Source organism: Poeciliopsis prolifica, unplaced genomic scaffold (genome assembly GCF_027474105.1).
Source record: "Poeciliopsis prolifica strain line A6 unplaced genomic scaffold, Auburn_PproV2 SCAFFOLD091, whole genome shotgun sequence".
NCBI lineage: Eukaryota > Metazoa > Chordata > Actinopteri > Cyprinodontiformes > Poeciliidae > Poeciliopsis > Poeciliopsis prolifica.
In genome coordinates, this window is record NW_026562466.1 from 1,203,695 (window position 1) to 1,220,108 (window position 16,414).

Genomic DNA, 16,414 nt, shown 5'->3' on the forward strand with positions numbered 1-16,414 from the left:
TGAGTTTTCACAGAATTACAAATTAAATCTCAAAATTTCTCCCTCAAAGACTAAAGTTGGAATGTTTTCTTGTTTACATGAGAAAATATTATTGGTTATCTATAAAAATGTAATTATTTCTTCATTAAAGTTTCTATTCCAACCTCCTCAGAGAAAATCAAATGTAATTGTTTCATTGTGATTAACTGAAGTGTCTCCTGTCTTTGTCTCTTCTTTCAGATTTTGATATTCGGTGTCAACGTGACCTTAAAGCATCTCTGAAGATGATGTTCCAAAGTCTCTCTGAAGGCTTCGCTGAACATGGAAATAAAACCGGTCTGAACCAGATCTACACTGAGCTCTACATCACAGAGGGGTTAACTAGAGAGGTCAACCAGGAACATGAGGTCAGACAGATTGAAACAGCATCCAGGAAACAAGAAACAGTCAGAAGAGAAGACATCTTTAAAGTCCCACCTGGAGGAGATCAACCAATCAGGACAGTGATGACCATGGGCGTGGCTGGCATTGGGAAAACACTGTTAACACAGAAGTTCACTCTGGACTGGGCTGAAGGCAAAACCAACCAGAACATTGAGTTCATATTTCCATTCACCTTCAGAGAACTGAATTTACTGAGAGAGAAAAAGTTCAGCTTATTAGAACTGATTCATAAATTATTTTCTAAAACCAAAGGAATCAGAAACTTTGAATCGTTCCAGGTTCTGTTCATCTTGATGGTCTGGATGAAAGTCGATTTAATCTGGATTTCAACAACAATCTGATCCTGACTGATGTTACAGAGTCCAGCTCAGTGGATGTTCTGCTGACAAACTCATCAGGAGGAAACTGCTTCCCTCTGCTCTCCTCTGGATAACCACACGACCTGCAGCAGCCAATCAGATCCCTGCTCAGTGTGTTGACATGGTAACAGAGGTCAGAGGGTTCACTGACCCCCAGAAGGAGGAATACTTCAGGAAGAGATTCAGAGATGATGAAGAGAAGGCCAGCAGGATCATCCCACATCCAGAAATCCAAAAGTCTCCACATCATGTGTCACATCCCTGTCTTCTGCTGGATCACTGCTAAAGTTCTGGAGAATGTGATGAAGACCAGAGAGAGAGAGAAACTACCCAAGACTCTGACTGAGATGTACATAAAGTTCCTGCTGGTTCTACTCAAAATCAAGGAGGAAAAGTTTGATGGAGGAAAAAAGAGCAAATCTATCTGGAGTCCAGAGAACAGGAAGTGATTGAGTCTCTAGGAAAACTGGCTTTTGATCAGCTGCTGAAGGGAAACCTGATCTTCTATGACAAAGAGCTCAAACGGTGCGGCATCAACATCCAAGATGCTGCGTTGTTCTCAGGAGTTTTCACTGAGATGTTTAAAAGAGAGAGAGGGATACGCGACGTCTCCGTCTACTCCTTTGTTCATCTGAGCATCCAGGAGTTTCTGGCTGCAGTCTACATGCTCCACTGCTTCACCAGCAGGAAGTCAGAGGAGATCAAGACGTTCCTGGGATACAGAGAAACATCTCTAGATGAGTTCATGAAGAAAGTCATGGAGAAATCCCTCAGGAGTGAAAATGGCCACCTGGACCTGTTTGTCCGCTTCCTTCATGGTCTCACTGTGGAGTCCAACCAGAGAGTCTTAGAAGATCTGCTGGGTCAGACAGAGACCAGTCCAGAAACCATCCAGAGAATCATCACCAACCTGAAGGAGATGAACACTGATAGAATCTCTCCTGACAGAAGCATCAACATCTTCCACTGTCTGGTGGAGATGAACGACGTCTCATTTTATCAGGAGATCCAACGGCTGCTGGATTCAGGGAAGGAGCTCTCAGAGTCTGACTGTTCAGCTCTGGCCTTCATGCTGCAGATGTCAGAGGTTCTGGATGAGTTGGACCTGGAGAAGTACAACACATCAGATAAAGAACGACTGAGACTGGTTCCAGCTGTGAGGAACTGCAGAAAGGCTCGGTGAGTCCAGATGTTTTCATTGTGTGATGCTGATTCAGCTCTATTGTCCTCCTGTTTCTTCTTCTGTCTTCAAGTTGATTTCTGGATGTTTTTGCTCTTTATCTTCTTCCTTCATCCTCTGGATTATTTCAGCCAATCAAACATCTAAAACATTCAGCTCATCCAGGACAGATGCAGCTTCTGGTTTTACACATTTTGATCATTTTAAAAATATTTAACTTTTTATCAGTTTCAGGTTGAAATGAATAGAAAACCCTGAACTCTAGATAATCTATTTTCTCTAAGATCCAATCAGCCAGAGAAACTTTTAAACTTTAAACTCTTCACTCATTGAGCCGCTGCTCCATCATTCACATTTTAGGATCTTTGACTGTTTTTATTAAATTATTGTTGGGTTTAATAAAAATGTTGGCCATTAAAATAAACCATTGCATTAATTATAAACTATTGAACAGTGTTGATCTTCATCATCCTCTTCCTCCTCCCTCTAGTTTCCTCTGAGTTTGTAAATGAGACCAAAATGTGGTTTTTGTCGTCTGGTTCCAGAAAAAGTTTTAGTTTCTGTCAGATCCTCCCAAAGCTCTGAGAATCTGCTTCCAGAGCTGGAACCATTTTCTCATCAACTCTTCATCTGCAGCCTTTGTTGAAGCTGTTAGGTGTCCTCCATGAAGACCTGCAGAGACATGAGCTTCAACTCTGGAGACATCCAGCCTCTTCTAGTTACTGGAGAACTTTCACTGCTTCACCATGAAATGCTGCTGGACCCAAACGCTCCGTCTCCTCCAGGGGTTTTGCTCTTCAGCTCTTTAGGAGTTTAGCAACAATTTCTCCTGACATCCAAACCTTTGTTCCTCTGAGACAATGGACAGACCACTGCAGAGACATGTGTCCCTCTTCCAACCAGTTTGTCCCAGTTCCTCTCAGATCCACAGTCTGAGAGGACGGTTCTGACCCGAAAGAGCAGCAGGACCGGTTCTGCTGCTGCTCTGCAGGACGACCAGAACAACGTGAAGCTTTTAGCTGCAGCAGGTTGACGACTGTCCACTTTCTACTTTGTTAAAGCATCAAATCCAGCAGATGAACGGAGACAGAACTGGAGCATCATGTGTTTGTTCTGCTCCCAGTTTCCTCTGTGGCAGCATTTAATAACCTGCTGCTGGGAAACATGTTTCTATACAATATATTACTATTATTCATGATGATGCAGCAGATATTGGCTCAACAAACCCAGAGATGCCAGAGGTCCACAGCAGCTGGACTTCCTGTTCTGCTCACTTCATTTATAACTCACTTCCTGCTTGGTGGAAGATCTAAACGGTCTAGTCCAAGTCAGAGCTGTGAGCAGTTCCTCCTCCTCTCCATCATCCAGTCGTTTCCTTCATTCAGCTCAGTCAGCCTCTTCATCAGCTGCTGCAGAGAAACTGAACTTTCCTTCACTGATGATAGAAGATCTTCAACATCTGACTGCAGCTGAAGGTCTGAGGACATGAAGCCTGGACCAGAACCAGAACCAGAACCTGGACCAGAACCAGAACCTGGACCAGAACCAGAACCAGAACCTGGACTTTAACCAGGAACTGCACAGATTCTCTGTGGGGTCAAACTCAGTAGATATTGATCAGATGATGATCAGATATTGATCAGATGATGATCAGATGATGATCAGATGATGACATCACTGTTATCATATTTTAGTCTGTTTATGATCCAGATTGATTTCATTAGAACTGAATTTATTTCTTCTCTAATCACAGACTTGGTGGCTGTTTGCTCCAAGAGGCTGAATGTGAAGTTTTGGCCTCGGCTCTGAAGTCCAACCCAGATCTGACTAAACTGGAAATAAATCAGATCAACATAAATGAAGCTGGAGAATCTGACATGAAGCATCTGATTGAGATCCTGGAGAATTCAGTCAGTAAAGTGAAGAAACTGAGGTTTGTTTTCTCTATTTATGCAATAAAATCATTTATTGATTCTTTAATAAATAGTTAATCAATTTAATTTTAATATATTATTTTAAAACATCCTGTTTAATCATCAGAATAAAATCTCTAAAACTTTTGACCTTATTAATTATTTTCTTATTTCAGACTTTGAGATTATTGAACTTTGTTTTTCAGTTTCTCTTTAAAATGTTTTTGATGAACAAAATGAGTAAAATAATTGAAATGCTGTGAATGAATGATGGAGATGTTTCAGTTTGGTAAAGATTCAGATGCTTTTATTTCTGATTCTTTACATCAGAATGAAATGTTGATCCTCCAGAGCCACAAACACTGACGAGTTCAAATCCTCATTAATGAACGTCTAAGAAACCACTGATTGTAGAAAAGCAAATCTAGATGCAATGAATGAAAGTGAGGTTTGCAGCAGCAGCAGGTTCCTCAGCTTTGTCCTGAGGCTGTGGTTCTGTTGGGCCGGGTCAGAGAGGAACCGTCTCCTGAGGAAATAATGGCCTCCATTGGCTTTCAGCAGCTTTAATAGGAACCCAAAGGCCATTAATGAAGAACCTGACTGGTTCTGATCCAGTTACCAAGTCGGGTCTGATGATCAGGAACCAGCAGAAATAGCTCAACTCATCCAGACTGATAGAAAACTTTGAGTTTCTTTGTTGATCAAAGTTCTGGTTCTGCTGGTTTGGACTCTTTAAACCAGTTTGACTGGATCAGATGTTAGAATCAGTTCATCATGTTTTTTACATTCAGGGAAATTAATTTATACATTTTATTTATTTGTTCATATTTCAGTTTTAACTTCATCCTGTTGGTTCACATCTTTTATTCTTTATTCAGATTGAGTTTCTGCAGTTTATCAGAGACCAGCTGGACGTCTCTGTTCTCAGCTCTGAAGTCCAACCCGACCCATCTGACAGAACTGGACCTGTACAGAACCTACCTGGGAGGTTCTGGACTGAAGGATCTCTGTGGTTTTCTACAGACTGAAGGCTGCAGACTGGAGACATTGAGGTATTTTAATGATATAATTATTGATATTTCTGTGAATAATTCTATATAATTGATCATCAATCAAAGTTCATTTCTTCTGATCTAATCAATATTTTCTGAGTTTGTTCCTGGATCCAGAGTTTAATTTAGTTTCTCTGTGTAACTGAGTTGGACCTGCTGATCTGAGGTCAGAACAGGACAGCATTCGGACCCCAGTGTGTAGAAATCCCCCTCAGGTCAAGCAGGTCAAAGGTCAACATGAAATGTCCCTTTATTGAAGATCCATAAATCCCACATTAGTTTTAAATCTCCTGCTATTAGTTGATGATGATCCAGTCCAGGTTTACAGAGTCCAGGTGTTGCAGTGCTTTAACTAGACCAGATTAAAGAAGCTGATATCCTGATCAATATTCCCATTTCTGCAGCGTCTCTGATGAACGATTCAGAACCAGAACCAAATGACCCACAATGACCTCACAGAGAAAAGGATCAATATTTTCTAGTTGATGGTTCAGAAACTGAATCAGCACAAAATGATCAAGTTTCAGAATGTGATGATATGACAAAAGGATTGAAATCAACCCGTTTCCATCTGTCATACTGAGCAATGAGCTGCAGTTCAAATACAAGCAGCAAGAAAAACATCATTAATAGATTAATGAAGAAAAAACTGGAGCCATAAAATATCAGCAGATCAATGATGGACAGAGCAGTCGGAGAATCCAGAGCCTGGAAGGAAACATGGAGAGAAAAACATCCACTGAGTTTAAGATCCTCAGAAACTTTGAGACAAACTTTGAGTTTCTTTGTTGATCAAATGTTCTGGTTCTGCTGGTTTGGACTCTTTAAACCAGTTTGACTGGATCAGATGTTAGAATCAGTTCATCATGTTTCTTTTACATTCAGGGAAATTAATTTATACATTTTTATTATTTATTTGTTCATATTTCAGTTTTAACTGCATCCTGTTGGTTCACATCTTTTGTTCTTTATTCAGATTGAGGGAATGCATTTTATCAGAGACCAGCTGCACGTCTCTGTTCTCAGCTCTGAAGTCCAACCCGACCCGTCTGACAGAACTGGACCTGAGCGGAACCAAACTGGAAGATTCTGGACTGAAGGATCTCTGTGGTTTCCTACAGACTGAAGGCTGCAGACTGGAGACATTGAGGTATTTTAATGATATAATTATTGATATTTCTGTGAATAATTCTATATAATTGATCATCAATCAAAGTTCATTTCTTCTGATCTAATCAATATTTTCTGAGTTTGTTCCTGGATCCAGAGTTTAATTTAGTTTCTCTGTGTAACTGAGTTGGACCTGCTGATCTGAGGTCAGAACAGGACAGCATTCGGACCCCAGTGTGTAGAAATCCCCCTCAGGTCAAGCAGGTCAAAGGTCATCCAGTCTAGAAAAGTGAATTCCTGGAATCTGACAGGAACAAATCAATAATCAATGATTGATGCTTCAACACTTTGATCAGAACCTGGAATGATTTTACTGACTAAAATCCTCCAACACATCATGACCCAGTACCAGGTTCTGGTTCTGGTTCTGGTTCTGAAGTCAGCAGGTCTTTATTGGAGCAGCAGCTTGTTGGCATTAATATTCATGAGAATCTTTAACTGGTTCTGTTGGACTGGTTAACCTGCATCCTGTTGGTTCACATCTTTTATTCTTTATTCAGGTTGTTTGACTGCAGTTTGTCAAAGATCAGCTGTGATTATTTGGCCTCAGCTCTGAAGTCCAACCCGACCCGACTGACAAGACTGGACCTGAGAGGAAACAACCTGAAGTATTCAGATGTTCAGCAGCTGAAGGATCTTGTAAAGACTTTAAAGTAAGTAAATGTTTGCAGTGAGTCCAGCTGCTGTCAGCATATTGAACTAAACCCAGTCAGCATCAAAGCAAAGATCCAGTGTTCCCAGTAAAGCTGCAGCTTCTCAGTGGGAGGAGAATGGTTCAGGCTTCCTGATTGGACACAGCAATCAGCCAATCAGAGGAGCAGCAGCTTGCTGTGTTGTTGCTGTGTCCATGTCTCCAGGACGTCCAGCTGGACTCCAGCGTCCAACATGTCTAGAGACAGTGGTCCTCATTCATCAAGCAGCAGCAGATCTGATCTCAGACCTGCTTGTTCTCTCAGTTCAACAGGAAACAACTGATCAGGTTCATCTTGGTCACAGCTCTGAGATCAGTCTGACTGGAAACCATCTACTGGATGTGCTGCGTCACTGACTGCTACTGGAAACACTCACTGATCTGCTCTCCTTCCTTCTTCTCTCTGCAGGTTCTGATCTCTGTAAAGTAGAACGTCTCTGTGTCCTGCTGATCCTCACAGGTTGAAGCTGCAGCAGTTTGAGTCTAAAGAGACTCTGGATCATGATGACCTCTGACCTCAGAACATTTTCTATTTCTATTTCAAATATTTTCCAGACGTCGATTGTTGAAGATTTTCAGTTTTATTTTTCATCTGATCTGTTTGATGATCTGCAGGAACAAAAGAGAGAAAAATACTCTGAGTTTGTTAGAAAGTTGAATTGAGCAAAAACATGAAGCATAAATTTCATTAAAAAGCTTTAAAGAGTTTGTTAATGGGACAAAATGTCATTTTATTCTGTTGAGGTGAAAAAGTTGATCTAAAATCAGACATGATAGCAGCTCTATAGATTCAGAGCCAAACAGTAAAACTTCTGGATCTGTGGCATTAAATCCACTTGAGATCCAGACGTCCTGACCAGATCCTGCAGAGAAAAGAAACAATATTTGAACGTGGATCATTTGGACTCGGCTGCTTGGATGTGTGTTTGGATTTGAAAGGTTTTGTTGTGAAGCAGAAAGTTGATGAAGTTCACAGTGAAGACGACTTCAGTCCACCTGAAACCTGGTTTCATCAAACGTCTTTATTCACTTTAAGTTTCTGATGCAACAAGAAGGAAGAAAAGGTCAAAGGTGAACCAGAGATCGACTCCATGTTGCTCACAGAGTGATGGGATCAGTTTGCACAGCTGTTGTTCAAGGAGAACAGTTTTATTTTCCTGCTTTTGTTGATGGATGCAAATTTGCATCAGAAGATGAGAAAATAACTTTCTGTGGTTTATTTGTGTGGATTTAAAGTGGAACAAGTTTAAAGAAAAACTAGAGGAGAAACCTGAGCCAGCGTTCTGACAGACCAAACACTGAGGAACAGAGTTTGCATCGTCAAAGTGACGAAATCATCTGAATGTTGTGACTCGTTTCCCATCAAATCCCTGACAGGAGAAGCAAAACCTCACGTCTCCAACATGAAGCTGCAACAGGATGCAGAACTTCCACCGAGCGTCACGTCACTCACAGCAGATCAGGAGCCTCGCTCTTCACCTCAACACCGCCTAAAACCTGGGACCAGGGGTTAAAGGTCATCTCCTGCACCTAGTGCAACATTTCACTTCTTATGAGAGCGCGTCTCAGTTTAGAGGCCAAAACCAGCAAGAAGCTTCAGAGTTTTCCTGCAACGTAGCTCTGGTCTATTGGCTTCAGTGAGGCTGGTTTTACTGAAGATGTGTTCAGGTACGCAGGAAAATTCAGCGCTGATACAGACGGGTAGAGCGACTCCACCTGATGATGCTTGGATAAAAGTTATATGTTCATGAGATGAAACAGTTAATTTTCCTCACATATCAGGACATTCTCCATCGGTCATCCTGCCGTCGTTCTGGATTTATTCATTATTTACATCATCAATAGAAATTGTTCAACCAGATGTTTCCTTTGTTTTAATTTTCACTGTTATAAAGTCAGATCAAGTCAGCTTACATTACTGTCATTAAATAAGAGTCACTGCAGGATTTTATTCAGTTTGATTAGAAATAAAACGTCTTGTAAAGAGTTTAATACAGCAGCTTTATTTTATGATTTTAAACAGTTTTTAAAATAATAAAGAACAGTTGTTCTTATGTCAGCTGGTTGTTTTTTCTTGATATTTGAAGCTTTTTCATACTTTCATTCTCAAAATTAGCCACAGTTAATTTCTGGGATTGTTACACAATAAAATGTAGGATTTTTTCAAACTAAATTTCCATCTATAGTAAAATAAAATATTACTTTATAAGTAGTTGTTGTTCACTTTGTGTCTAAATTATTCTAATAATTAATCTCTATCTCTAATAACATACATGTATGAAATATATAAATTATTATTCACAGGATTAAGTTAATATAACTGTTGTCATTAGAAACTAGTGAAAAGTTTAAAGTATTAATTTTATGATGGTTGATTGAGTTCTTACTGCCCTCTGGTGGTGAACTATCATAACTACAGACATTCTTCATATAAATTGTTAAACCGGATGTTTGTTTTAATGTAAAATTTTATAACGTCAGATCAAAGTTAACTCCAAACAGTGAATCAAAATATGTCTGAATAATATACGAGTCAGAAATCTGTGATAATGACTCAGGATGTCTTTTAGTTTTTATCTAAACTCCACATTAATGGATATTAAACATAATAATGCAGCATTATCAGGGCTGTAGTTCCCACTAAGGCCACCAGAGGGCGTAAATACCCCGCTCTGAATATACAGGTGAGTTTGAAGAGCTGCAGCTGGTTTCTGGAAATCAGTGTTTTATCTGTCAGTGTGAACTAGAAGCATCTCCACAGAGACGAAAACATCCCGCAGAGACTCTGAGCGGAGCTAACGATGCTAACAGACTAGCAGCGGCTTCAGAGGAGCTGTGGTTCTTAAAACTGGAGCTTCAGCTCAAACAGAGCTGAAACAAACTCTGGTTGAGGCGATAAGATGCTGAGCTTCCGGTCTGAAGGTAGGAAAATATTTATGAAAAGTTAAATTATGCTGCAAACAGTCAGAATAATGTTGATATTTTAGCTGCAGAGCCGCGAACTGAACTATTAATATCAGAGCAGGGCGGTTTCTGCCCTCTAGTGGACACAGATAGTAACTACACCTAATTGATAAAGTTAGAGCGTTTACAAACTACATTCACTTCCGGTGAGTACTTTCACATTAAGAGCCATAGAAACGAGTTCCTTTGTTAGCTTTCATTTGAAATAATACATTTTACTTCTGTTGTTTTTCTCTTTGAAACAATAAACTGTTATTCAAAAGCAGCAAATTAAATTTTACTCATCTCAAACTGAAATGATTATCAATTCATAAAAGTATTTAAATAACATTAACATCTAATCTCTGACCCGGTTCCATCTCTGACCCGGTTCCATCTCTGACCCGGTTCCATCTCTGACCCGGTTCCCTCTCTGACCCGGTTCCATCTCTGACCCGGTTCCATCTCTGACCCGGTTCCCTCTCTGACCCGGTTCCATCTCTGACCCGGTTTCATCTCTGACCGGTTCCATCTCTGACCCGGTTCCCTGTCTGACCCGGTTCCATCTCTGACCCGGTTCCATCTCTGACCGGTTCTCTGACCCGGTTCCATCTCTGACCCGGTTCCATCTCTGACCCGGTTCCATCTCTGACCCGGTTCTCTCTGACCCGGTTTCCTCTGACTCTCTTGTGTTCATGAAATCAGTTTCTACATTCAGAGACTCAAACTGAAATGTTCTTTAGTGAAGAAGAAGAAACTTCATCTGGTTCTGATATTGAAGCTGCAGCTTGAATCCGTCTCAGGATTCGGATCAGAATCCAGTTCGTATCACCGATCAGCATCACTGTGGCTCCAGAACCTGGCCTATCTCTACCTACAGGCCGGAGGAGGCCAAGAGGTCAGAGGGCAGAACCACAACTGGACCTGGTGCCGTCATGTCGATGTTTTAGATTTAATCTAAAAATTAAAGAATTTTTTAGATTAAATCTCTCTAATGTAGAATTAGATTTTGAGATTTAATTTATTTCTTTTCCTTGCTGCGAATCTCCGGTGAGTTCTGTGCTACAATTAGCTCGTTAGCTATCGATTAGCCACAAGCTAATTTGCTGTTTTGTATTAAAGGTTGGATTGTCATGAAATTTTATAGTTTAAAGTTGAAAGGAAAAAACAAAAACAATCGGCGATACTTGTTATGGGTCAGAATGCATGTTTCTACATGATGTTTGTAAGTGAATTAGAAATGTTTCTCGCTAACTCAAAGGCTATTCTGCTAATATTGCACCTTTTCTTTTGAAATGGTGACACTGATGAGGTATTTAATTTATTTCGCTGTAAGGAATTTAAGAGTGCTAAAAAAATAAGATATTGATGTAAATTCAGTGAATAGTATTTTTGTGATGTTTGTTGAGTTAAAAGACAAAAGTTATTTATCACAAGTACAAATAATTTTATGTACACGGAGAGGAGATAAAATTTCACTGAGGTGACTTAGAGTTGCATAATAACACTATAGTGAAAGATATTTCTGCTACATGCAGGTTGTTGGTTTTTTTGTGTTGAGGAACAACACATGAAGAACAGCGAGCCAGGATCCACAAGATCAGATTCACATTGTGTCCACTACGATGCCAAAGAAGAACCTTCTGTTCCACTAGATGGGTGGGATTGGGTTAGGGTTAGCTACAACATGACATTCAGATCTGAAAACTGAACTGAAACCGAATCAAAGGAAAAGAAACCCCTGAACTTGACTGACTTGACTTAGGACTCCTAGAGGAAAACATTGACTATTTTGTTCTGTTCGTGTTATTGCCAAAATGTGTAATAAATATGTGTTTTGTTCAACTCTTTGTTTCACTTTTTCCTCCTGAGATGAACCTAGTTCTGATACGCTAATTGATCATAAAGATTTATAGTCACTGATTCCCTTGTCGTACGTGACTACCAGGTTAGTAGACCTTACATTTATGATTAGAGTAATAATAAATACAAAATGTTTAAATTCTCAGTAAGCAGTGACCAGACTCTAAATTTGTGTGTTCTCTCTGCAGGTTTCTTATTGAAATCTACCTGGGTAAAATCAGAGACCTGCTGGACGGTGAGTCTGTTCTCCCACTTCCACGTTCTGACCTTCAGGAATCCACATTTACTGAGGATCTTTCTCAATTCTAGCACCAGCTGAGTTTTTGAGATCTTTGTCTTGCTTTCAGTGTCGAAGACGAACCTCGCTGCATGAAGACAAGAACAGAGTGCCCTATGTGAAGGTCAGTAAGACGAGTTTCAACGTCTTCAATGAGGGTTAGATCTGGTTTGACACAAACATATTTTCGATGTTTTATCTGTAAATGATGTTGTTCCAGCTGTAACGGCCTGCTCTCTGTTTCAGGGCTGCACTGAGCGCTTCGTGTCCAGTCCTGAGGAAGTGATGGACGTCATCGACGAGGGAAAGGCCAATCGGCACGTGGCAGTGACAAGTACGTAAACATATTTATTTATCACATTTATTCAATTATAACTTTTTACAAAAACAGAAAATATGTAGAACAAGTCTAAGACATGTTTTGTGCCTGCTGCAGATTTACCATTTTTTGTTTTATACTGAAGTCTAATTCTGCAATCATGAACTTTTTGATCTGTGTTTTGTTGCTGCATGACTTTATTGATATCATTTAGACAAATAACACATTTTCTCTCAGTTTCAGCTGCTATACTGTGGATTTTCTGTGGCAAAATGAAATTTCACATCAAAAAGTACAAAAATAACCCTGAACTACCTACTTTTGGCCAGTAGGGTGCAGTAAGCCCGAGAGCATTTAAAATGCATTTGCAAAAAAATATTTGGTTAAAAATTATATTTCCATAAAGATATCAAAAATCTTGTTCAAAAACATATTTTTGCTGGTAAAATATTTCCTGTTAGGGTTTATTTTTCCTACTAAATATCTTTATTATGTTGTTGGATGGAGTAAAATCAGACGATCTTTTGGGAAATTGAGTTTTTTCTCACCAAAAAACACAATCTGGTAAAATGATTATATGTGCAACTGCTGCAGAAAATGGATTAAAACAATCTTTTAATTGACTTTTTTATCTTCTGTCATCATTGCCTATGTGGCGTTGGCTTATTTAAAAGGGACTTTTTTTTACATAAAATGAGCAGAAGATGATTTATGACTGATATATATTTTTTTTAATGAATGATTTTTCTGTTTTCTGCTGCAGACATGAATGAGCACAGCTCTCGCAGCCACAGCATCTTTCTGATCAACATCAAGCAGGAAAACGTGGAAACGGAGAAGAAACTGTCAGGGAAGCTTTACCTGGTGGATCTGGCCGGCAGCGAGAAGGTCAGTCTGAGATTAATGAGGTCGCCTTCCTCTGCTGAGCTGTGAGATTCATAAAGTCCGATTGTTTGACAGTCAGCAAGACCGGAGCAGAGGGGGCGGTGCATCAACAAATCTCTGTCGGCGTTGGGGAACGTCATCTCGGCTCTGGCTGAGGGAACGGTGAGTTGGTTCTCCCTGAGGTTCTGATGGAGCGAGTTGGAGATGGTTGATCTGATCCCGGTTCCCCCAGAAAACCCACGTGCCGTACAGAGACAGCAAGATGACCCGGATCCTGCAGGACTCCCTGGGAGGAAACTGCCGCACCACCATCATCATCTGCTGCTCGCCGTCCGTCTACAACGAGGCCGAGACCAAGTCCACGCTCATGTTTGGACAGAGGTACTCCTGGCTTCTTCTCTGGAGCGACAGATAAAGGAAACACATTCAGGTTTTGGATCTCGGCTGCTTCTAAGAACAGTCCAAACGCTGCGAAAAACTAAATGTTAATGTTATTTTGTTGTTGTTTTCTTTGGTTTACTAAAAACCTCCAGAATGTAACGTCACAATTAGCAAACAGTTACCTAGCAACCCAAGCTGAGCTTCAGTATGTTTGATACAATGGCTGCTGGAAAAGACAAGAGTTTTGTGGTTGTCTTACCATCCAGAAACCATTCGCTGCATTCTTGTTGCTTGTGCTGGAGGCTCTTCTTGACTTGTTGTCTGGAGGCCGACAAATATCATTTCAGGGGCCTCAAATGGCCCTCAGGCCGCAGTTTGGACACCCCATCTGTAGATGTTGCTTTGAAGTAAAGTTGGGGAATTTAAAAGTGATGCTCCCTTTTTTATTGTGTCCTCTCTCTGCAATGAATTGATAGTGTAATCAGCTCCACATCATGATACTGCCACCACCATGCGTCAGATGTCATGTATGTTCGCCTGCAGTGTTTCAGATCTTTGGGTCGTGTGCAGGTGAAAGTTGATGTCAGTTCTGCAAACTAACTCAGGTGTTCAAAGTGAGGGACGCGGCCATTTACGGCCCGAGGACTGATTTAGTGCGGGACTCAAAGCACAAAAAGAAAATAAATCAGGACAAAACTACAACTTTTAAATGAAAATCATGTTAGATGCATCACACAGTGATCATCTGTTTCTAGCTTTTGGTTCCCTTCTATTGTCATGGTATCTAGAACATGCACTCATTGTCTTTTACTCAAAACTTCACATCTATGAACTAAAATCTGCTTTTAGTTGCTGGATTCAAGCTTCCAGGACATTTTATTTTTATTAGCAAGAGTAGATAAATACTTTTTCAGTTTTTTTCAATTTACAAAAAATTCTACAAAAAACCCTCTGAGTAATTTTACTTTTTAAATTTAAATATTTATGCTTTGTTTATTGTTGAGTATATTAAAGAATCACAACAATTTTTGTGATTTTATTTGTTAAAATGTCATTTTTTTGGCTTTCAGTTATTTGTCTCAATACATTTGAACCCTCCTGATGTCAGATGTTGTGATGGACTGATGGTGGCCATCTTGTCTGGTTCAGGGCGAAGACCATCAAGAACACGGTGTGTGTGAACCTGGAGCTGACCGCAGAGGAGTGGAAGAAGAAATACGAGAAGGAGAAGAACAAGAGCCTGAAGAGCGCCATCCAGAGGCTGGAGGCTGAACTGAACCGCTGGAGGAACGGTACGTGGAAAACGTTACAATCTGCTGAGTCTGCATTGTGTCCCCATCCTCACTCTTCCTCATCCGCTGTTGGTTAGTAACCACAGAGACTCCTCCTCCTCCTCTGTAGCCATTGTTCTTTAAATCTTGCTGAGTTTGTTGCTGATGGAAAATGTTCCTAAGCATTAAATCAACATCCCCTCTACACACACACACACACACACACACACACACACACACACACACACACACACACACACACACACACACACACACACACACACACACACACACACACACACACACACACACACATATTCTAGCAGCTGCAGCCAGACCTGGACGGGTTTCTGGGTCTCTACGGCCTCATCATGACCGGCATGTTCATCAAGGAGAAGGTGGGTCCAAACCCAACAGAACCAGGCAGAACCAGGCAGAACATGTTTCCATGACGGGTCAAACCAGGAACACATTATTATTTAAGACCAAGATTATCATAATCAAGAAGACAGATCAGTGAACTTTACATTTTAATGACCATTTAGCTCTAGAACTGGAAAACATTTTAAATATCTAAAATCAATAAAACAAGTGAATAAAATATCAAAACTATCCTTCAATAAAATTCTGGTTGAGATTAAAACCTGTTTGTTTGGTAGAAAAAGGAAAACAATAAACAGTTTTCCTGAAACATTAAGTCATTTTTCTGCCTTTAACACATTCAGCAGCGAATACATGAGGATGATTGACAGCACTAAGCCCCTCCTCCTGGCTCTGATTGGTGGTTTTTGCTGCAGGTCGATATTTTTACAGTCGATCAGCTTCATAACAAACTGTCATCACAAACATATTTTTATAAATTCGTTCTTTCAGACGGTTTGTGAGTTTTCAGAACTTATTCTGGACCTTCTGTGTTCCAGTTCTTCAGAACCAAAGCGAAGGGCTCAGACGATGGAACCTACGCTGTGAGTCCGTCGTCTCGTCGTGTCGCAGCTCAGATTTTCTCTTGAATTCGTCTTCATGTGTTTTTGTGTTCAGTCTCTCAGCAGAGCGACGGGCGACACCTACGAGCCGCTGATGACCGACCCGGAGCGAGGACGGGTGAGTCCAGATGTCCGGTTCTGAAGGTTCTGGTTCTGTTCAGATGCTTCATCTTGTTTCTTCTCATTGTGTCTCTCAGAACCGCAGAGCGCCGGATGACTCCACCTACATGGTACCAGACGAACCGTCCAGAACAGAACCGCAGTGACCTCTGGATGTTTATCTAACTGGTTCTGTTTGGGTTTCAGGGCCTGCAGAAACGATCAGAACCGACGTATAAAGAGCTTCCTGTGAGGAGAGAGGTGAGCGTCTGAACACGATGAGGTTCTGTCAGGTTCTGGAACCGGTTGCATTAAAAACTCTTGTTTTTGCAGCGTCAACGGAAGAACGAGCAGGTTTACCAGGTGAGTACCGACCGGACCGGACCGGACCGGACCGACCCGTCCAAACATCTGCTCTGATCAGCTGATTGATTAACTGATGGGCTGCTTTCAGGGTCTGAGCTCGGTCACCAGAGACACCTACGACTCCCTGCAGATGCAGCCGCTTCCGGCCCGCTAACCGGGTCGGTTCTGAAGAATCCTGCAGATCAGCACCAAGTTTTACTCTGATTGGACCCGACGGCTCCTCAACATCTGGGAATTTA

General features: G+C 40.8%; 1 long non-coding RNA gene and 1 pseudogene across 1 annotated transcript; both read left to right on the top strand.

The window, feature by feature from the left end:
- Positions 1–16,414, top strand: part of LOC129353481 (NLR family CARD domain-containing protein 3-like) — a 47,030-nt pseudogene that overhangs the window by 7,584 nt on the left and 23,032 nt on the right.
- Positions 11,791–12,205, top strand: LOC129353486 (uncharacterized). Its single transcript, XR_008605023.1, has 3 exons — positions 11,791–11,829; positions 11,942–11,995; positions 12,118–12,205. It is a non-coding gene; the product is annotated as an uncharacterized LOC129353486 (long non-coding RNA).